Here is a 24695-nt window from a genome sequence, read left to right on the forward strand (position 1 = left end):
TATTACCACTCAGCATTTTCCAGTTATAGTTGAGATTAGGATCTTACCTTTAAGGTTGGGGTTAACATAATTTACAGGCTTCTCATTAAAGACAAGCCGAAGCGCCAACGTTGCAAATTCAAATATCACTAAACTACCTCATGTTTTGTGTTTTGGAGGGCGCCTTATATGAATGAAGTTGAGTTGCTCCCGGGCATTTCCGATTGGGTGCCCCTCCAGTGTGTCACCTTCAAGCCCCTGTACTTGATTCTTGCGTCATAACATATGCTCTTCTATCAGTCTACATAGCATGGCCTCCCCGTGATACACGACTTTTCGCGATGGGCATTTACCTAAATCCCCCTTGTTATGACACTGCAACTGATACAGTGGCAGAGGGAGACCCTGAACAGAGGCAGGGGAATCGCTGCAGTGACAAGAAAGGAAGTCGTACTGACCAACGCTAGAATTCTTGGTTTTCCTGTCTAATCTATGCCCATGGTAATTTCAATTCAATAGCTTCTCCTACATGGGGTAGGCGACCGGGGGGAGGGGGGGGGGGGGCAATAGCTAGCCGATGATATGCCTGACATGCACCAAAGCTACCGAGGCTGTAAGCAAGAAGGACGGTTCCCCATCTAAATCCAACGATTCTCCGCCGAGCATGAGGATTAGTGTAGCAAGCGCTTTGCTTAACCGTGGCCTCGTCTTGGGAGCTTTGCGCTTTCTGAGCCAGTGGGGCAGCACGTGGACCTGTCCTTGCTCTCACTCCTCCCTGTTTCTCCACCTTCTTCCTGTGATATCAATCAGCAGTCCCATTCTCATCGTTAAAATGCTAGGAGAGCCTTCCAAAATGTTCAGGGGACAGGAAAGAAATGAACGCGATTTAATGGCCGATTACTGCTTAAGGAGCATCGTAAATCCATGAGATGGCGAGTTTGATTCTACCATCTATGTATGCTCTAACCTGATGTTTAATGTCCAATGTTAAATAGCCGGGGTGGGGGGGGTGGGGGGGGGGTGGGGGGGGGGGGGGGGTGTGTGGGGGGCTGGTTGGTGGGCGATCTATATTGTAACCAGGGGATCGGGAGACTCCGAGTTGATTGGCTGTATTTGCATTACATCACCTCTACTGGCTTGCCGGTATTTCTATGGACTGAAAAAAAGTCTGTGCTTGGCGGAGGAGCATCACATCTTGCTCAGCCTCCTCTGCTCGCTTTTTGAACACAAGTTCATGGGAGCTGGAAGCTCCGCTCCCTCTGCCAGTAAAAGGAAGGGGCTCTAAACATCAAGTAGGGCGGGACGGGGGGTAATTTCCTCAGACAGAAACACGAGCAATTCAAAAAATGTTCAAAAAAAAAGATTGGATGGACAAAGTGTTTGCCGGTAACTCATAGCTAGCAGAGATACACTGGCAGGTAGCGTCTTCGCACACAATCCCTAGCTCAGGACATTCCTGGTCAAATACTCCCAAGGATTGTAACTACATCTCAGAGATTTCATGAAACCAAAATGATGACAGTGGACGATTTCAGGTAAGTGGTGCTTTATTACAGAGTTCTGAAGTGATGCTCGTCAAGTTGTCTTCAATATGAGAGAGTTGGTCAATGCGCACCTGACCGGGTCGTACCGGGTAAAAAAAAAATAGTTCGGATTGCCGCTGACAATGCTTCTCTTTTTAAGTGCCCTGATGTATTAACATCACACGCCTGAGATTGAAATCCGGCGGACGATATGTGACTAAACGCTTGTAATCGAATTGAGAAGCTTGTAGAAGTTTATTGCAACTTTGAATCTTGTCAAAAAGGTATTCATAAAATCTTGGAAAGCGCGGTCGTTTCGCGGGAAAACGTGCCTGTACTTCTCATTCTCATGTCCTGAGAATTGCTAAACGTTGGCCCCAACCTCATAATTCAATGCAAGTCTCTAAGGGAATTAAAACGGTGCTCTCCTGCTAGATTCAGCTTTGTGTTTAATAAATAATAGGAAAGCTTATTTGGGATAATCTTCGAGATATATAGCGTTTACCTTCTGGAAATGAAGTCAACGGAGTTTTGTTAGTCGAATGCCCTTCTATTTATAACACTCGAACGTATAACTTCACCCATGTTCTGATCATGTTTGAAAACAGTACAATGATCTGAAGGTCATATTCAAAACCCCTCCGGTTAATTCTTGATTTGTAAATTGATTAAAAATTAGTTTGTCACTTGAAAAACTGTAATGAATCCAATCGATATTGGATATGATGTGAATTTAGTTATTTTACACCATTTTTCACAAGATCTCCAATCACAATGGTGGGATGGGGAAATATTGGAACAATGTCCAATTCCTGCGACCAAGCTTTCTCTTCAAATGGTCCACCCCGACTAAAACACCCGCAAAACTTCCGTTAACTTTGCCAACTAACAAATGATGCATTATCTGACTGAAGGGTTCTTCCTAACGAATCTCTATGCTCCAACTTTGAAAGCGGGGACCTAGGTGTAAGATTCAAATCCAAACAAGTATGATTTAAGAATTGGTTTCCAACCAGCAATTGTCACCGCACTCAACCTGCCATATAGTGCAAGCAAATCGTAGGTGAACGGATTGGAGGGGGGGTGGGGGGGGGGGGGGTGCGGGGGTGTGTGGTGGAGAGAGAAAGTCAATAAACCAAACACAAACAGCTCCAAGATCAAAACCAGAACCGATCAACAAACTATTCCAGCCCCAGGATCAAAATCAGGCCATGTCATAGCCAGAAAATAAACTAAACCAAACCCAAGGTCAAAATCGGTCCGTCTCAAAACCACTCAATAAATAGAAGAACTCAGGTCCACCCAAAAAAGCTATAAAACAAACATCGCGAATCCAGCTATGAAGAATGATCCACCCTCTTACCAAACCGCTAAACACAAAATAACCCAACCCATCAGCAAACCAAGGGAGGAACTGGGAAGACTCGCCCTCCAGCCACCAGATGAACAAATCCGATACGGTCGAACCGAACTAAATTTTAAGTAATCAAACCACAGCGTATGTAAACTACAGAAATTAATCAAACAGGAAACAGTCTCAAAATCCAACGACTATCTAACCTCACCACAAACGCCTCCATATGTCAGCCCCTAATGTAATTAATACATTTCCAGTCTTTTCTGAACCAATCCACGATTAGACCATGTCAAAACAAGCAGGCGAGGAGCACCCCCAGCTCACACCAACATAGCTACATCACACTGGTAAGGACAGAGATGAAGATAATGTGTTACCCTCGCATTTTGTATATTAAACTCATATACAGGACGAGTTTACGAATAATTAAATGCACATTTAGAATAAATTCCTGTACTTGCTATGTTGGCACCTTTTCGCCATTCCGAAGGGCAGACACATGCACTTTGTTACAAATGACTTGAGGTGGCATGAGGAATCTTTATTTACACAGCATATTGGTGTGATCTGGGATGCACTGAATGAAAGGGCCATGGAGTAGACTTAATGGTATCATTCAAAAGAGAATTAAACACATTCTTGAAGGGAAAAATTTACAGGGATATGGGAAAGAGCAGGAGAGTGGAGTTAATTGGATAGTTCTACCAAAGAGTCGGCACAGGTACCTCTGTGCTGTATCGTTCTATAAATCTATGGAAACAAATTATTTCATTTTTTAGAGATCTCCAACAATAATTAAAAGCTGAAGGAATGAGTCTCTGCACTTGTAAAAGTTAATTTAAATGCCAGCAAATTAGCAGCAGCTAAAATTTATCACACCGTGCATAGGGCACTTGCATTGGAATGAACAAGCCCTTGCTGTTTTTCAAATTTATCATTATCCATGAGGTAAGTACAGAAATTGTGTGCATTGCAACACATTTAAATGGTGAATCAGATGGTGAGATGCCATCTTATGGAGGGGCAGGACATCACTGACAGCACTTCCCTATTTCAGTATTTAACTGCATGCCCAGTTATGGGAAGCTACTTTTAGCATATAACAATCAATGCAATAAACCAGTATTTCCACATCTAAATCCAGCCTGATATCCTCCATAAGGAATGCAATGAACAGAAAGATAACTTCTTATTTTATAACACCTGCCCAAGCAGGGATAGGGATAGTGATTCCAATCAAGGGTTAACCTGCACCACCAGTTAGAAAGGCTCAGCTCCAATCTCAAACTGGCTAGGTTGGTCCTAATCTAAAATTAACCATGAACCAGACAAAGGATGGCAGCTTCAATTTAGAAACAAACCCCATTCTACACGAAGCCCGCTGCTTCCACTAAGGATTACCTCCCCCAACCTATGAACTAACTAAACATAACTTTCTTAAGCAATAATTCAGCTAATTTTTAAAGGTAATCTCCCTAAATAACAAGGTTAGTCCTGTCAATTAATAATTCTCCCCTCTGCTTACATATTAAGGTCAGTACCCCTCTAAAAGCAAAGACACCAAGAGCTACAATTTGTGTTTAACTAAAAGCACCAAGCTCTCCAGAACAGCTATGTGTAAATTCTCCTCACTTCAAAAGAATGGTTCGGTGACTTTCTCACTTAAAGAATATTAACAAAATGGGATCCTACCAATTCTAATGTATGAAATATGGGATACCCTGTGAAATCCTTTGCTTTTTCATGTGCATTTACAGCACAACTGCAAGAAAACTGTTTCAATTATATTCATTAGTAGCTAACAGTCTCAGGAAATCACAGTTTGAAGCTCATGTCTCCCAGCTATATTATGTTCATTATAGGTCCTGATTAAAACTATGCTCCAGGTAATAATTATTTGCTTTATATGTTTTATTCAATGACACACCATAAGTAAAACAATGCAATGGTATTTATGGAGCTAGGACAGTGCCGATAATGAAAACAATAATTAATGTAATGAAAAGGAGTAGCAGACCCCGATTATCAGAATTGTTATTTCTTATCACAATTTTTACCCAACTGCAATATTTACAATAGGTACAAAGGCACATGACTGATCTCAGATAAACACATGCTGGATCCATATACAATTGTGATCCAGCACAGAACTCACCTCCCAATCATTCTCATCTATAAAATTCAAATGGTGACAGCAGTAGGTTTATTCCCATTGTATACCATTCTCAAACAAGCAAAAGGAAACTACAAGAGTATTCTAGAATGCTTCTGTCATAAGCTGCTAATGAATATAGTTGATGTAATAGCTAATAATCCAGCTTTAAAAACATCTTTAAATAAGACTCTTTTGCGGATAGATGAAATAATTTGTAAATATGCATGATGATTTGATTAAACTAATTCAAGCACTGCTGTTTGAAATAAATTTTAATTGGAATAGCATAGCTGTAATGGAATTAAAGCACAATATTTTAAACAATTTTGATTGATACAATACCCTGGATTAGAGACAATAGGTTAAATATGGCAGCATCACCTTATTCTCTGTTTTTTTTAATGAGTTAACAAATACCTGGGAGTGTGCTTTAGGGAAATACACATTGTGAGATTCAGATGTCCTTGCAACCTGTTATAGAAAATTTGAATGATTTATAATGACAGCAGGAACCTAGCCACATTGGTAGAGCTACGACATAAATTCTCCTTTTTAATTTGGTACAAGTGATGTTGGTATTTCTTTTGCACTTTTTGGAAGTATTGGAAGAATAAGGCTGCAGAATGAATAGCGGGGCTGAAAGCCAATAGTTATGGCATTAGTAGATGGACTATTACTATAATATAACAAAATAACCAAAGCATAATAGACTGATGGGTATTGTTATTTCCACGGTTTGGAAATGTTACATATATGGATTTTCATTAATCTACAAAACATACCATATTCATATTTGAGAAAGTACAGTGAATTTCACTGCATACCTCCACCTCCAAGCCTTGTAAAAATTTAGACCCTGCATATTGTTTTCCAACTGATAAATAACAACATGGCATAACACTAGAGATTGCCTGTACTTATTTTCCCACAGTTGCCTGTGCTTATTTTCTCACAGTTTCCATTAGGTACCAATGATTCCATGTTACTGACTTCATTCAAAGTCTGCCAGCCCTTCCAAGGTCTCTGTGCTCCTCTAATTCTGGCCCCATGTGCATCCCCGATTTCCACTGCTACATCATTGGCAGCTGCATAGGCCTTAAACTCTGCAATCCCCTCCTTAAACCTCTCTGCTGCCAATCTTCTCTCTTTCTTTAAGTCACTCTTTAGAACGTATGTGTTTGACCAAGCCTTTGGTCATTTGTCCCAATGTCTCTTCATTTATCTCAGTGTCACGTTTTGTCTGATTATGCTCCTGTGAAGCACCTTGGATGTTTAATTAAGTTAATAGTGCTACATAAATGCAAGTTGTTGTTAGTAAATCACTGTATTAGTGTTTTCTTTTGATACCGTGCATTTCTGGGAAGTTTGAAGTATATAGCAGTGGAAATAGACCTGGGTACATCTCCAAACTAGGCTGGGCCAGAATGGGACATACCAGTCCAAGGGTTAACCTCAACCTTTCAAGGAGCACATTTTCTCCAATCTAAATATGATCTCATGTTGCTAACACAGAGAACCCACCACTGGCAATAAGAAATCAGCTTAATTCCTGTAATGTACAAGAAAAATAGTGGTCATTTTTGGTTCCAATCTAATCTTGAAGCATTTTTTTTGGAACAGCAAAGGAAATGGTCAATGCATTAGAATAACGAAGGAAGAAAGAACATATAATTGGTTTTCATTGGATTTAACTAAACATCGATTTTTTTCAATAGATGCTTTGTGATATGCCTTTCACTGAGGCTGAACACTATACTGGAAATATATCAGTAACAGTTATCTCTTAGATTGATGTTCTTAACTAACCACTGGAGACTCATTTGACCAGTTACAAGAAGACATTTCTTTGTCCTGTACTGTTGGCATGCAATTTTGAAACTCATGTCGGCAGTAATTGAGAGGCCATAAAACACATCTGTCAAAGCAAAGTTACCCATCTAATAAACCATCACTTTCAGTGCAAGAATGTCATATCTTAGTTCCATTACACAATTAAAGCTCCAGTTCTACATATTTATAAGTACTTTTGAAAATATGATATTTTATTTAGTGCCACAAATTTTGCTCGCTGAGGTACTTTATGTGGATGTCAGGTTAGTGATTAAAGGGGTATCTGTTTCAAAAAAAAAATCCAATACCTCCTCCAATCCCTCCTACTCAGCCTTATGTAACTTTTGACTCCATCCCTATAAATCTTTGGGTTTTATAAGTACTACAGCCACAAGGTGAAAATAAAATTTATATTGCTTTTCAGAAAAATAAAATGAAGGTACAATTTATGGTTCAAGTTTTTCAAAAATATTTGTCCAGATTTAACATCCCTCTCATTAACACGTGCATATGCGCAAATGTTGAATTCCTTTGTCCCTTTCTTTCATCACTGTTAAGACGGGACTCAGGTTCCATCCGATCACCAATCTCCCATCTCATTGTTACTTTATTTCTGAATTAACCCACCCTCTCACCCTATCCTCAAGTTACATTGTGGTTAAATTTAGCTTAATATTATTTTGGATGAGATTAATTTCCTTGAAGGGGGAGAGTTTATTTTGGGCAAGATTATGTATGAGCATGAGGGGGAGGCAGTGGCATAGTGATATTGTCATTGGACTAATATTCCAACAAACCAGTGTAATGCTTTGGGGACTTGGGTTTGAATCCCACCTTGGCAGACGGTGGAATATGAACTCAATGAAAATCTGGAATTAAAAGTCAGATGATGACCATGAAACCATTGCTGACGGCTTACTAATGTCCCCTTAGGGAAGGAAATTGGCTGGCCTACATGTGACCCCAGACCCACAGCAATGTGGTTGACTCTTAAATGCTCCCTAAACAAGGGCAATTAGGGGTGGGAAATAATGCTGGCCTAGCCAGTGATGCCCACATCCCATGAGTGAATAAAAAAAACTTATCAGGGCAAAGGTTAGACATATTTTCTAACTTGGAACATCAGCGCGGTTCACAACGTCAGTGCCTGGATATAGCAGTAGCATCTCAGCTGGCAAAGATACTACAGAGAGAAAAAATGGCAGCAGAAGTTCCATTCTGGAGTGGCAGTGGCAGAGGTATGTCTGGTGGGAGGGAACATAGCCTATAGATACAGTAATGTCATGGTTATGACACTTAGAGGTCAGGAATTTAATTCCTGGCATGATAAGTTGTGTAACTAAAGATGATAGATTTGGGCATTTGTGGGTTAACACCAAAGAATATTATTTTCAAAGCTGCTGGATTGCTATAAAAATTAAACTGATTCACTGATATCATTCAACAAAATGAACCTGTCAACTTTTCCTGCATGTGATGCCAGTCCTACAATATGTGTCTGACACTTGCCGATGTATGTCCTCTGAAATGGCCTGGCAAGTCATTCAGTTGTATAACAACAGTTTTTTTTTATATTATTTGTTCATGGAATCATCCCTAAGAGGGCATTTCAGAGTCAACCACAATGCTGTGGATCTGGAGTCACATGTAGGCCAGATTAGGTAAGGACAGCAGATTTCCTTCCCTAAAGGTCATTAGTGAACCAAATGTGATTCTACAACATCAACACTGGTTTCATGGTCATCATTCAGCTTTTTTAATTCCAGATTTTTATTGAATTTGAATGCCACTATTGGCTGTGGCAGGATTTGAACCCAGGTCCCCAGAGCATTACCCTGGGTCTCTGGATTACCAGTCCAGTGACAATACCAATATGCCATCACCCCCCCCCCCACCCAAGGATATAATCATAAGAGAAACATCAGACTTCACTGGTATCCCAATCCTCAACCATGCCAGGACCCAGCACTTGAGGGCAAAAGATGAAGGGTGCAAAATGGGGTTCTGTAGTACTTCTTGTGCTGGCGCTACAGAATCCCTGAAGCAGGAAAATGGCATCATTTGTGTTTCCAGCCACTCCCACTGTGGTCTGCATGGTGCCACAAGTTGGGAAGGGCACTAACTAGACATGCTGTACGTGCACAGGAAGGGTCAAGAATGATGCTGCCATAATGTCAAACAGCCTTTCTGGCCGATTTGATGTTATTTTCATCTGCACATGTGCTGTGAATACCTGTGTTGATCATTCCCAGCTGAAGAGGTATTCAGAAGTATGAGGGCCACACAACAGAGATATTAAAACAAAACAGATAGCAAGGTGAGGATTTTTTTAGTTACTTCTGCTTTAGGCTGAGTTTATAGACTTGCGGTGCTGTATTTTTGGAGCTGTTTTGGAGAGCTGGTGCTTAAAATTATGGGGGATACAGGTATTAGGTGAACAAGTTATGAAGAGTGTGGTTGCCGTGCCTCTTTGTCTGTAACATAACCATGAAAGGAATGAAGGCTGTAGTGAGGGGAAGCTCTATGAAGAGGGAGGAGGAGGAGGGCTCTCCACAGAAGGACCTACCCACAGAGCACTTCTTCTACTGCCACCTGATCCAGAAGCAGTGCCTGTTGCAACTCGGGTTCAATAAGTAGAGCGTCACTGAACTCTGCCACCTCCTACAATACAACCTGCACCAGAGTAGGAATGTCCCTGCTAGTGGCTGTAAAGATCATGGTGGCATTGAGCTTTTATGCATTAATTCTTTCCAGGCAGGAGTGGACAACATCTCAAATATTTCCTAGAATGTTATCCATCAGAATATTCAGGAGGTGACAGAGGCCATCTGCCCTAGAAGAAGAGGGTACATTGTTTTCTCTGTCAACAGAGAGAAGCAGGATTAAAAGGCATGTGGCTTTGGAGGCTAATATGATTCCCAATGGTGCACAGTGCCATCAACTGCACACATGTAGATCCGCAGGCACCCCCCCACCCCATGTCAATGGGGAGTGGTACAGAAACCCCAAGGGCCATCACTCAATTACAGTTGGTGTGTGGCCATACACAGTACATCATGTTGATAACTGCCCACTATCTTGGCATGATGCATTCATCCAGTGGTCCAGTCGTACTGCGAGCCTCTCTAGAGAACCAGAGGTGACTGTTTGGGGAAAAAGGCCCAAGTGCATATGGCTGAAGACACTCCCCCGACACCCTCCTATCCCCACCACCTGAACCATGGAAGGGCAGCAGGCATGTAATGAGAGCCACTGTGACACAAGAAACATAGTGGAGCTGACAAGCAGCCTGCTTAAGCAACTGTTTTACTATTATGCCAAGAGAGCCGTCCAGAGCAGGTTTTGAAGTTTGTGGTGGTCTTCAGTATCTTCCACAACATTGCCACCATGGAGGTGCAGCTATTACCTCCAGGAACCCCAATGTCATCTCTGCAGGTTGAGGAGGAGGAGGATCTGGTGGGAGTAAAGGAGGCAAGGGAGATGCATTCTGGATCCCTTCACTTTGGGTGAGCTATCGGAAAGCAACTTCCCAGGCTCTGCTTTCAATAAAACTACTTCCCTTGGACCACCGTTCCCCATCATTACATCCATCTGAGATATTCCATCACAGGGACCCCTTGGCCACCATCCAAGGAAAACCCTCTGAAGGGATTGGGAGCAGGTGGGTAGGGAGGTCAATGCAAGAAGTCTGGCGCTGAGAACATAGCAGCAGTAGCTTAATGACTTTATGGGGCTGCCACACTATTGAACGGAACAGCAAAGAAGATAGAGGGGATAACTGTCTACATTGTGAAGTCGGCTGCAACAAAACTAGTAGCATCCATCTTTGGTTTGCTTGAGGGCCTCCTGAGTGCTGACGAAAATATTGTCTCCCTCCTCCTATCCATCTTGATGACAAGGGCTTTCAGCACCATTTCCCTGTGCTGTTGAGTGCTCTTTCTGCCCAAGCATTCTGTCTCCCTTGGTTACAATTGCACCAGTGGCATTCAACAGCAGCCTCCTGTGAATCAGTGCAACTTCCCTTTAAGAGGAACAGACTGCCCTTAAGCACTAAAGGCTAACTAGAATAGGCACTTGTCTTGCACTCTATTAGATCCTCTGTTGTGCATGCAGCCAGCCAACAACCCGGATCAAACAGATGAAGTTATAGAAATGAGGAGGCAGTGTGAGGTTTATGTGCTGACTGCCTGCCTGGAGTGGGTAGATCATGAATTGTGACCCCTGCAACCAAAAATGTGTGTGAATCAATCTTTCCTCCAAGATGTTCAATGACCATCTTCAGCTAAGAGCGCCAAGGGCACAATTTCACTTGTCTCCTTCTGAAATCCCCAGCCTCATGGATGCAAATGTCCATCCAAATTGATTAATTCCATTTAATATGAAGAAGTGACATTGGACTTAGGGAAGGCTACAATTCCTGACACCTTGATTTTCATTTGCATTGATTTCAATGGAGATTAAAATCAGGTTGTTTTATAAGGGGAAGTCAATCTGTGCAGGTGTTGGTCCCGCTGCTGGATTTATGGGGACAATTTTATTGGCTGTGGGTGGGCTGAGATTGAATTTTGTCATGGAGCATGCTTCTGGCCACTAGCAGCTCACGCCAAGAATTTAGATGATGTTAGAGGGTCAAAATCTGGTGACTTTCAGGGCTGTTTGCGTCCTCTTTCCAGCACCAAATATTGGCCTGAAAATAGGTCCAGATGAAAACCTACCCAATACACATTCGTATAATGAAAGGCCAGGTTCATTTGTTTTAACTATTGTTCTGTGTATACTATGGGTTATCCTCTATTTAATATCAAACACCCTATAGAAAATAAACTGTTACTTTTGTGTGCAAGCAATGTTTGCTTTCCATCCTGTCAAGCTAGTCTTCTCAAGTTGAGAAGGACAACCTGCCAGGGCCACTCCACAACCAGTTGCTAAGGGGGGTGTAAAAGGCCCCATTAGTGATTAGTCCTCTGATTCTATCCCAGTACCACACCAGGAATCCATTCGATTACCAACTTACTGTAAGGGGAATTAAGGAATGGTTTCCAGCATGATGGATTCTGACAGAAGCACTGATTGGAAAGGGGTTGCTACATCCCTTTCATCCCATCCTAAGACATCCTATCCTAAAGGAATAGGTGCATGAATTAACGGGTAAAACATCTCCTTGTCAGGGAATTTAGTAGAAGAATTGTTAAAGAGACTGCATTTTGAGGAGTTGATAGTATTACTGACAGGAAAAAGCAGCTTGAAATATTATGACTTTCATCCATGAAAGTTAGCCTTCCAAATCTTGTAAGACATGGAATGTTCCAAAACAGCTATATTATGAGTACAATTCCTTATACAGCTTCTTGGGAAAGTGAACCAGGGGATGGGTGATCACTATCTTTTCTCTTATTCTAATTGTCACTCAAGATTACATTTTGGCCATGTGAAAAATGAAACCTTATAGCAAAGCAATTTATTTTAAAAAGCACATAAGGCGATCTCTGGATACCTCTAGGAACAAATGCATGAAACGCACTCACCTCAGATAATCAAAATAGAACAGAAGAGACAGTAGTGACCTCCGATTAACCTTTCAAAACAATTACAACAAACAAGGAAATAACCAGTGAAATAAAAGGGGGCAGGAATGAGGCAGAGCAGACTTGTGTCTTTATAAGGTCTGGGTGTAGGAGTAGAGACTGTGCAGTAATGTGCCCATGCATTTATTAAAGTAATGTCCGACAGTGGAGGGAAAATGAATTCATTGCACACATTGATATGGTGGAGAAGGTGCAGCAGAGATTTAATAGAATGGTACTAGGGTTAATGAACTTCAGTTATGCAGAGAGAGTAGAGAAGATGGGACTGTTCATCTTTGAGCAGAGGTTAAATGGAGATTTAGTAAAGGTTCCAAATTTTGAAGAGTTTTATTAGAATAAATAATGAGAAACTTTTCACCAGCAGGAGGATTGGTACCCAAAGGTCACAGATTTGAGAATATTGTCAAACAGCAGGGATGTGAGAATTTTTTTTAAGCAGTGAGATGTTGTGATTTGGAAAGCATTGCATGAAAGGGCGGTGGAAAAAGATTCAGTAATAACTTTAAAAAGCAAATTGAATGTAAACTCCATAAGCGAAAATCTGCAGGGCTGTGAGGAAAGAGCAGACGAGTGGAGCTAATTAGATAGCTCTTTCAGAGAGCCAGAACAGGAGCAATGGGCAGAATGGCATCCGTCTGTGTTGTACAATACTTTGATTTTATGATTCTATGATAACAGCACTCCCTTAAGAGCCCAGTGCAGCAGAAACCAGATGCAATACAAAGCTCCCTTATGATGCGTCAGAATGAGATTACTGAATTACTGCCAAATTGATGACCAACGTTAACATAGTTTTGTAACTGGATTTATGTTCAGCAATAACTATATTAAACTGCCTAGCCTCATTGCACTAAATAGCTTTAACATGCTTCAGGGAAGAAACCTTAATTCTATCGCTGGAATACTATTAGAAATAACAAAAGAACTTGCATTTATGCTGCAATTTTCATGTCCTCAGGATGTCCCAAAGTGCTTCACAACCAATGCATTACTTTTGAACAAAGTGAAATATTTCAGATGTCGGGAATCTGAAATAGAAACAGAAAATGCTGGAAATCTTCAGCAGATCTGGCAGCATCTGCAGAGCAAGAAACAGATTTCATGGTCGAGATTTTCCGTCCCCACCATGGGGGGTGTGGTGGGCCAACGAGAAGCCCATTGACTGCAGGCAGTGAGTGTCCTTTCATTGAAACAACTTCCATCAGACTTACTTTTCAGGTTTAGTTTTGAAGGGAGCATATAGCAAAGATTTGCAAGCAGCCAATTAATAAATTATCATGTATAGTTGAGGAATGAACTAGGGCATATGGAGAACTCTACTGCCCTTCTTCAAACAGTGTTGTGTCCAGCTAACAGGGCAAAGTTTTTTCTTATTCATTCATGGGATGTGGGCTTCACTGGCTGGGCCAACATTTATTGCCCAAGCCTAATTGCCCTTGAGAAGGTGGGGGTGAAGTACCTTCTTGAGCTGCTGCAGTCCCTGTGGCATAGGTGCTATTAAGAAGGGAGTTCCAGGATTTTGACCCAGTGACAGCGAAGGAAATGGCGATATATTTCCAAGACAGGATGGTGAATGGCTTGGAGGGGAATGTCCAGGTGATGGTGTTCCCATGTATCTGCTGCTCTTGTCCTTCTAGATGGTAGTGGTAGTGGGTTGGGAATGTTCTGTCTAAGGAGCCTTGGTGAATTCCTGCAGTGCACCTTGTAGGTGGTACACACTATTGCTACTGCGCGTCAGTGGTGGAGGGAGTGAACATTTGTGGATATAGTGCCAATCAAGTGGGCTGCTTTGTCCTGGATGATGTGAAGCTTCTTGAGTGTTGTTGGAGCTGCACTCATCCAGACAAGTTGTGAGTATTCCATCACACAACTGTCTTATGCCTTGTAGATGGTGGACAGGCTTTGGGGAGTCAGAGGGTTAGCTACTCATCGCAGGATTCCTAGCCTCTACCTGCTTTTGTAGCCACAGTATTTATATGGCTAGTCCAGTTCAGTTTCTGGTCAATGGTAACCCCTAGGATGTTGATAGTGTGGGGTTCAGTGATGGTAATGCCATTGAACACCAAGGGGCGATGGTTGGATTCTCCCTTGTTGGAGATGGTCATTGCCTGGCAAATGTTATTTGCCACTTGTCAGTCCAAGCCTGTATAATGTCCAGGTCTTGCTGCATTTGGACATGGACTGCTTCAGTATTTGAGGAGTCACGAATGGTGCTGAACATTGTGCAAATGGAACCTCAGCTTAAAATCTCAGCTGAAAGATATTGCAGCACTCCCTCAGTACTGATTGAAATCAAAGGGGTTCATTTTCACCCTTGGCTGGGGTGGAAATTTGATGATCGTACATCAGCTGCTTTATACATTTCACCTGTCAAATGTAAGTGGACAGTAAGATTTGATGGGTTGTATAACAGATGGGTGGTCTGCTGTAACCAATTCTCATGCTCCAACTAAAAGTGAAACTTGCTCCCGAAGTTCCAAGGAATAATATTCATGCATCAAGAGACCAGTAACCAATAGTGAGCTAGCCAAGCTTTCACTAGATAAAGTGATACTCAAAGATACAATCAAATGTTAGGTATTTGCTTAATATATATTAAATAAACATTATCTCACTGTCACCATTTAACTTTCCCAGCAGAGGTTTACATAGGCTACTTGCTACCAACTTGAGTATTTAATACATATACTCGAAACAATCATAGACAGAATCTCATTGGTTTCTGTGTTGTGCCAACATTCATTCATTTTTCCTCTGAAGTTCTCTAGTTCAGAGAGCTGTGGATGCTCAATTGTTGAGTGTATTCAAGACAGATAGTAGTAGGTTTGTAGATACTAAGGGAACCAAGGGATTTAGGGGTATGAACATACGAATTCAGAGCAGGAGTAAGCCACCCAGCCCCTCCAGCCTGCTGCACCATTCAATAAGATCATGGCTGATCCGAATGTAACCTCCACCCCATATTCCTGCCTACCCCGATAACCTTTCACCCCCTTGTCATTCAAGAATCTACTTTAAAAATATTCAAATGCTCTGCTTCTACTGCCTTTTGAGGACGGGTTCGAAAGACTCACGACCCTCTGAGAGAAAAAAATTCTCCTCATCTTTGCCTTAAATGACAAACCCCTCATTTTTAAGAATGAACCCCTAGTTCTAGATTTTCCCACAAGAAGAAACATCCTCTCCACAGCCACCTTGTCAGGACCCCTCAGGATTTTAAAAGTTTCAATCAAGTCACTCTTACTCTTCTAAACTCCAGTAGATACAAGTCTAGCCTGTCCAACCTTTCTTCATAAGACATCCTGCTCATTCCTGGTATTAGTCTAGTAAACCTTCTCTGAACTGCTTCTAATGCACTTATATCTTTCCTTAAATAAGGAGACCAATAGTGTACACAGTAGTCCAGATGTGGTTTCACCAATGCCCTGTACAACTGAAGCATAACTTCCCTACTTATGTAATCAGTTCCCCTCACAACAAACAATAACATTTTATTAGCTTTCCTAATTACTTGCTATACCTGCATAATTGTCTTTTGTGATTCATGCACCAGGACACCCGGATCCCTCTGAATCTCTGATTTCTGCAATCTTTCACCATTTAGATAATAAGCTTCTTTTTTATTCTTCCTGCCGAAATGGACAATGCAGGAAAGTAGGGTTAAGGTATAAGTTCAGCCATGGTCTTCTTGAATGGCAGAGCAATCTCATAGGGCTGAATGGCTGACATCTGCTCCTATTTCTTAGATTCTTATTATGTGTAACATCATTATATGTTGTCTATGCTGGTAAAAAAACATTATACAAGTGTCTGACAATAATCTCCAGTGCTAATCAGATTATGTGAGTCATCTGAAATCCTGACTTCAAAAGAAGCAACTGGTTAGAAACGAGGCTTTAAATTCAGTTGACCATTCAGATCTTTGAAATGTGGTCATATGGAGGACTGCACAATGTGAAGATGTAAAACACATTTCAATTCCAATTGACAGACTAATTACAAAAGTGGTATGAGAAAACAAGGGTCCAAGAATACACTCGGCATGAACCTGGCTGTGCAACCCAGAGGGTTGTTTTATTCATTCTTGGGATTTGGGCTTCACTGATAAGACTGGCATTTATTGCCCATCCCTGGTGGCCTTGAGAAAGTGATGGTGAGCCTTCTTTTATGAACTGTTGCTGCCTGTGTGGTGAAGGTGCTCACACTGTTTGGCTGTGTGCTCCAGGACTTTTATCCAGTGATATTGAAGGAACAGAGGTATATGTCCAAGTCAGGATAAGTTGTAACTTGGAGGGAAGCTTAGAGGTCAGGGTGCTTCCATATGCCTGCTGACTTTGTCCTTCAAGGTGCTGAAGGTCACTTCTGACATTTGGTGATGCCTGCTTGCTTGTGTTGGCCAGAAAATCTAGCCATTGCAGAGTGAGGGTGGGACTTCTCAGGCTCTTACACCCCAACCTCAGCCGCAGTCCATAGCTGCCTGAGAAAAGGGGATGATCTGTATAAATTATCTCAGAAATCAATTGAAGGTCCAGGCCTCTGTCCATCTTATGGAAGGGTGCAGCTCCGGTTGGTGTATACTTTGTAAGGGGAGCATAGATGTTACAAGGCCACTGGAAAACTCCCAGAAATGCTAGAGACTCTGTTCGACTGGGTGTCAGCCATTTCCCCTGGTGCAGTGGGGTAAGAGGGTGAGGGGAGGGGGTTCTGCACATTTCCCACTCAAGATACAGAGGAGATAGAGAAATCTGAGGAGTTTGGAAACAAAATCTTTTGAATGCACCAGTTTGTTGTTAATCATGAGTTGTGAGGCCAAAGCATTGAATAAAGAGTCCTCATCCACCCAAATTGTCTTATGAGACCTGTGAGAGAGAAAATGATTCTCTAAAAGCCGTAACTTGTAACAGGCAGTGACACTTGAGTACATTTGAACATTTGAGTACATTTGGGCTGATGACTAGCAACATCTGCAAACTCCAGGGGAGATGGTGGGTGATGGATATATGTCTTTAGCTTGTTTTTGAGAAAATTAGTCTCCTTAACACATTCAGCCTAATCAACCTTGCAAGATGTAATGCAGTTACATATCAACAAAAGCATCTTTTGTGCTTTGGTTCCTCAGAGCACTTATGGGCCCCTGCAGTGTCATGATCAGCAGCTGAAAAGCAGATCCTCGCCCATGTCATGATGAGCCCCTATTTATGAAACTAATTACGGTATCTTCCTTTGCCAAGGGAGCCCCAATTGAAGGATCCTACTATCCGACAGAGTTTCTCTTGTCTTGGCTGTATTTTGTCCTCAGTCATGGTGCATCAGTTCTCCATTCCCCATTTACCTCTTTCTCTTGCTCAGGCATATGGTACTGCTTCCTAGTGAGGTTTCACAAGCGAATGAACTACCCGTGTCAATATGAAAGTGCGTCGAGATAATGTGACTGTAGGATCAGTATCATCTGAGGTAGTTTTCTTTTAATGACAACACCATTTAAAAATTCAACTATATAAAACAGAAAATGCACTTGAGTAAACATCTGTAAAGAGAAGCCGCTTAGCTGCTCTGTATTCCCAGCATTTTCTGCTTTTATTTCCGATTTCTAGCATTTAAGGTTTTTCTTTTACTTGAATTGAATGCTTCCTTACAAAAGATTATGAGCCACAGAGAAGCATATGGGTAATGAACATCATTTATCTGATGTGCTTTGCTCTGTCCTGGTCTTTTGGCAACTTTATATTTTCATAAATTACATCTATCCCAGTAATTTAAAACAGTGACTGCTGTAATCTACATGCTCCAATTTTAGAAAATTCATTGTTTGTACACATTATATGGAACAGCACGGCTCCATTCATTCTTCCCAACAAAAGAGACTTCTTTTTGTAACACAGTTCCTCTTGCTTCTTATTACTTATTACTTAGGACTACCTTGTCCTATTGTTACTGGTTTCAGGTCTTTCCTCATCTTCTGAATCTAAGATTTATTTTTGACCAATTTCAATGATCAGTTGATTTTTGTATCTGGCATTTTGATCCCATATTTGTTCTCCCATTTATACATATATTTACATATTTTCATGTTAAAGCATTAAGCTTATGCTACCTGGAAATGTGACTAGCAGCTTGATGGAATTCTTGCACACTATTGTAAGGTTGTATGTTGTCTCATGAAGTGGTCTAGAGGCTTATATGGTTGAACAATAACTATTTATTAATAACAAATAATTATACATGTATATATAAGATACAGCCCTGGCTAGGTGCTATCTTCTCGCCGACTTCTACCAGACTCACTACTATAGTCTACTACTCTCATGTGACTCTCTACATCATAAGATGGGCCGTACTGTTTCCCCAGTCCCACACTGTCACGAATACCCTAATGCTACACCTCCCCCAAGTCTTAAGCCAAACAGACTCACTACTATACTCTACTACGTCATATTGTGGATGGTAGATACAGTTTCCCCAGTCTCACATTAACTCTTCAGTCCCAATCACCCTAACACTACACACACCATATTCCTTTTGCTACCTGAAATGGGAAGTAAAGCCACTTTTATATTGGCAGTCAGGCCTTGAGAAAGAGAAAGCAACTTAAATACCTTGTTCCTCCATGGTTATATTCTAATGCTGCAGCCTACTGAACCAGTTAAAATGTGATATTACTAAGTATTTACAGATTGTCTGTACATTGTAACTTGCTTTTGCCAAATGTGTTACAGCTCGCATCTATATACTGCCAGTCATAATGTTTCACGTTTCAGCAATTGTGGAACAAGTGTACTGGGCTATTGGTCAGTTTGACCCTCATGTCAGGAGCTGATGGCGCAAGAACAATAAGCTGAATTTTGCTGGAGTGGGGCGTCTGAAATGTAAGCCATTGGATATGTTTTCCTGCAATGTTCAGCTCAAAAAAGTTTGCACTGTAACTTGCTGGCAATGTGAGATGATCGCAGCTGATAATGAAAAGAAGAGCAGGGCATCTAGCAACTTAGTGGACATGGGACCAACAGTATATCACTTTAACCACTGAGATTAAGGATTGAGAAAGAAACAGAGCAATGACTGAGAAGGAAGCTGAATTTATGTAAATTTACATTCAGAAATAAAGAAAGGAAAGAAAGAAAGATGGATTAGGAGAGACAAAAGGGAGACAGAAAGGAAAAGTAAGACAAAAAATATTTTAGAAGTCACTTGATAGTACAAAACATGAGTATTGCTGAAAAAGTGACAAGCTGTTAAAGCTTTTCATCCTGCACTCATCAGGACAGATTCACAAGAATACCAAATCTAAAGGGAACAACAATTTCTACCGCATGAGAAGAAGGTGCTGATTGGTTGGTTAGATATTTAAAACCTTAAGTTTCTAAATCACCAACAAAAATTTGCTTGGTACAGGAAAAAGATTGAATACCGTAAATTGTTTATTTTCTCGGCCAGAGAGGTTGATTTGCATTGTGTTAAAAGCGGTCAAACTCTTCAAAGGGTACTTATGCTCTTGATTGCCAGACTCAATTTTCTGCATTAAGTTCAATAGATAATTAACGTGTAAATCCAGCAAGTTTTTAAAAATATTCTGGGCAGGTTGAGGGCAAGATGGCTTTTTTGGGAAGCAAACCTCCGAATGGTTTCTGGGATTCATGATGATTCTCTTAATACCCTGGATTTGCTGGCTGATTTGTATTTAATATGAGCATGCATTATAAACATGCCATTATTTTTTTCAGCAAGATCTGGCCCAATAGCTTAAGTCCAATTCACGGGTAAAGGAAAAATAGTTGCTCTTCTACCTCTAAAATGATTAATTTGCAGGATATATGACTGGATGATCCCATTTATTATAGGCTGTGAAATAGCACATCGAAAAATTGATAAGTTGCATGTATTTTCTTAATTGTTAAAAAAGCATTCATTACCTTCCCATTTAACAGGCCTACATAGGACAATCCTATGAAAATCTTTAATGGTAAGACAAGATGGCAGACTGGAGTCTTTATTATGTGTTAGAGACACTGTTCTTGTCCACAGTGATGGAACTGATTGAATCAGAAAATTGTTCTTTCACAACTGCCATCTCTCTCAGGACCAGTAAGTAGACAAAGGTTGAATGATCTCAAAAAGAGCTATTATTCCTGAGGTGAGAAATGGATTCTGAATCTTTAGTGGTGACCTTATCACTCTGCAGAACGTTGACAGGTAATCTTTTATATATTTAGATTGTCAAAACAGACATCAATACTTTAGCACATACATGCAGACTGATGGAGACACACTGCACACGGATCCACATATACATTTTCTTTCACAAACCAATTTGTGAATCATTTGAAAGAGAATATGTGAAATTAAATATATATAAATGAAGATTACCCTGTAAAGAGAATGAAAATTTTCTACCCCACAGCTTTATGATTAAGAAATGCATATGATGCACAAATCAAATTTAATTTAAAATTCACAAAGGTAGCTGAGAATCCAGGACCTAGGTAGACAGCTAAACAATACATCCATCAGGCCACAACATTTTTTCTGTTTGTGTACTTACTTACATCAGTTTCTCCTTATTTGTTTACAGTGCTTTGGGATTCATGGGTAGCAGATTGGGGGCTGGGGGGCAGGTGGCGATAACCTCCCTAACTAATGAGTCTAGATGAATGTGGGAGCAGCATTTTCCCATCAGGCCCAGGAAAGTTCAAAATGTTGTAACTAACACATGAAAGAAGATGGCAGATCCAGCATGAGCAAGCAGATCATACTGGCTGCTGGAGGACAGCCGATGTCAGTGCAGCAGGCCAGGCCAGGAAGAGGGAGGCATCAGCTGAACCCAGGTTACAGGGAGCAGGACCTATCACCCAGCCAATAGAGTAAGGAGTAGACAGGCATCCAGTCAATTGGACAGTACGGAATTTCACTTTTACTGTGTGGGCATAATTGTCAATAGGAACAGTTTTTCACCGTTAACACATAAATCCTGGGTTGTTTGGAATGATTTAGAAGGCTGGGCCAATTAATGTGGCAATGCTTTTTGGAAAAAAGAGAGCAACTGAGTCAGAAGTGGTGCTTGATCATAATTTAGCTGAACTCAAAAAGTGGTTAAATCATGTGAGACTCACTCAATAGCTATAGTTAAAGGATCCACTCCCTCTCATTAGCTGTGCGATGTGGGTCCGCCCCTACTCACTAGTCCTCACATGGATCCGCCCCTACTCGCTAGTCCTCACGTGGATCCGTCCCATTCACTTGTCCTCACGTGGATCCTCCCCACTCACTAGTCCTCAAATGGATCCACCTCTACTCGCTAATCCTCACGTGGGTCTGCCCCTACTCACTAGTCCTCACATGGATCCACCTCTACTCATTAGTCCTCACGTGGATCTGCACATATTCACTCGTCCTCACATGGAACTGCCCCTACTCACTAATCTTCACGTGGATCCGCCCCTACTCACTAGACTTCACGTGGATCCATCCCTACTCACTTGTCCTCACGTGGATCCGCCCCTCTCAAAAGTCTTCATGTGGATCCACCCCTTTTCACTTGTCCTCACGTGGATCCATCCCGACTCACTAGTCCTCACGGGGATCCGCCTCTACTCGCTAGTCCTCATGTGGATCCGCCTATACTCACTTGTCCTAATGTGGATCCGTCCCTACTCACTAGTCCTCATGTGGATCCGCCTCTACTCGCTAGTCCTCACGTGGATCCACCCCACTCACTAGTCCTCACGTGGATCCGTCCCTTTCACTAGTCCTCACATGGATCCACCTCTACTCGCTAGTCCTCACCTGGGTCCACCCCTACTCACTAGTCCTCACATGGATCCACCTCTACTCACTAGTCCTCACGTGGATCCGCCCCTATTCACTCGTCCTCACATGGATCCGTCCCTACTCACTAGTCCTTACGTGGATCCGCCCCTACTCACTAGTCTTCATGTGGATCCACCCCTACTCACTCGTCCTCATGTGGATTTGCCCCTATTCACTCGTCCTCATGTGGATCCGTCCCTACTCAAAAGTCTTCACGTGGATCCACCCCTACTCACTCGTCCTCACGTAGATCCGCCCCTATTCACTTGTCCTCACGTGGATCAGTCCCTACTCACTAGTCCTCACGTGAGTCCGCCTCTACTCACTAGTCCTCATGTGGATCCACCCCTACTCACTGGTCCTCATGTGGATCTGCCCCTATTCACTCGTCCTCACGTGGATCCACCCCTATTCACTCGTCATCACGTGGATCTGCCCCACTCACTAGTCCTCACGTGGATCCGCCTCTGTTCACTAGTCCTCATGTGGATCCGCCCCACTCACTAGTCCTCACATGGATCCGTCCCTACTCACTAGTCCTCAGGTGGATCCGCCTCACTCACTAGTCCTCACGTGGATCCGCCCCACTCACTAGTCCTCACATGGATCTGCCCCTACTCACTAGTCTTCACGTGGATCTGCCCTTACTCACTATTCCTCATGTGGATCCGCCCCACTCACTAGTCCTCATGTGGATCTGCCTCTACTCACTAGTCTTCACGTGGATCTGCCCTTACTCACTATTCCTCATGTGGATCCGCCTCTACTCGCTAGTCCTCATGTGGATCCACCTCTACTCGCTAGTTTTCATGTGGATCCACCCCACTCACTAGTCCTCACATGGATCCGTCCCTACTCACTAGTCCTCAAGTGGATCCGCCCCACTCACTAGTCCTCACGTGGATCCGCCCCACTCACTAGTCCTCACATGGATCTGCCCCTACTCACTAGTCTTCACGTGGATCTGCCCTTACTCACTATTCCTCATGTGGATCCGCCCCACTCGCTAGTCCTCATGTGGATCTGCCTCTACTCACTAGTCTTCACGTGGATCTGCCCTTACTCACTATTCCTCATGTGGATCCGCCTCTACTCGCTAGTCCTCATGTGGATCCACCTCTACTCGCTAGTTTTCATGTGGATCCGCCCCACTCACTAGTCCTCACGTGGATCCGCCCCACTCACTAGTCCTCACATGGATCTGCCCCTACTCACTAGTCTTCACGTGGATCTGCCCTTACTCACTATTCCTCATGTGGATCCGCCCCACTCACTAGTCCTCATGTGGATCTGCCTCTACTCACTAGTCTTCACGTGGATCTGCCCTTACTCACTATTCCTCATGTGGATCAGCCTCTACTCACTAGCCCTCACATGGATCCACCCCTATTCACTAGTCCTCACGTGGATCCACCCCACTCATTAGTCCTCACGTGGATCCGCCTCTACTCGCTTGTCCACATGTGGATCCACCTCTACTCGCTAGTCCTCATGTGGATCCTCCTCTACTCACTAGTCTTCACGTGGATCTGCCCCTACTCACTAGTCCTCATGTGGATCCGCCCCTATTCACGTCCTCACATGGATCCGCCCCTATTCACTTGTCCTCACGTGGATCCGCCCCTACTCACTGGTCCTCATATGGATCCATCCCTACTCACTAGTCCTCACGTGGATCCGCCTCTACTCACTTGTCCTCACGTGGATCCATCCCTACTCACTAGTCCTCACGTGGATCCGCCCCTACTCACTAGTCCTCATGTGGATCCACCCCACTCACTGGTCCTCATGTGAATCTGCCCCTACTCACTAGTCCTCACGTGGATCTGCCCTTACTCACTAGTCCTCATGTGGATCCACCCCACTCACTAGTCCTCATGTGAATCTGCCCCTACTCACTAGTCCTCACGTGGATCTGCCCTTACTCACTAGTCCTCATGAGGATCTGCCCCTACTCACTAGTCCTCATGTGGATCTGCCTCTACTCGCTTGTCCACATGTGGATCCACCTCTACTTGCTAGTCCTCATGTGGATCCACCCCTACTCATTAGTGTTCACATGGATCTGCCCCTACTCACTAGTCCTCACGTGGATCTGCCTCTACTCATTTGTCCATACGTGGATCCACCTCTACTCGCTAGTCCTCATGAGGATCTGCCCCTACTCATTAGTCCTCACATGGATCTGCCTCTACTCACTTGTCCACACGTGGATCCACCTCTACTCGCTAGTCCTCATGTGGATCCACCCCTACTCTCTAGTCCTCAAGTGAATCCGTCCCTACTCACTAGTCCTAACGTGGATCCGCCTCTACTCACTTGTCCTCATGTGGATCAGCCTCTACTTACTAGTCTTCACGTGGATCTGCCCCTATTTACTAGTCCTCACATGGATGCACCTCTACTCGCTTGTCTACAGATGGATCCACCTCTACTCGCTAGTCCTCACATGATTCCACCCC

At 42.7% G+C, this 24695-nt stretch overlaps 1 protein-coding gene across 1 annotated transcript in view; it reads left to right on the forward strand.

The window, feature by feature from the left end:
• Positions 1 to 1419: 1419 nt before the first annotated feature.
• Positions 1420 to 24695, forward strand: part of chrm4a (cholinergic receptor, muscarinic 4a) — an 81218-nt gene continuing 57942 nt past the window's right edge. Inside the window, exon 1 of the mRNA XM_041197950.1 lies at positions 1420 to 1514. The gene's annotated coding sequence lies outside the window, so the exon portion shown is untranslated. The remainder of the gene's footprint in view (positions 1515 to 24695) is intronic.

This window comes from Carcharodon carcharias, chromosome 10 (genome assembly GCF_017639515.1).
Source record: "Carcharodon carcharias isolate sCarCar2 chromosome 10, sCarCar2.pri, whole genome shotgun sequence".
Taxonomy (NCBI): domain Eukaryota; kingdom Metazoa; phylum Chordata; class Chondrichthyes; order Lamniformes; family Lamnidae; genus Carcharodon; species Carcharodon carcharias.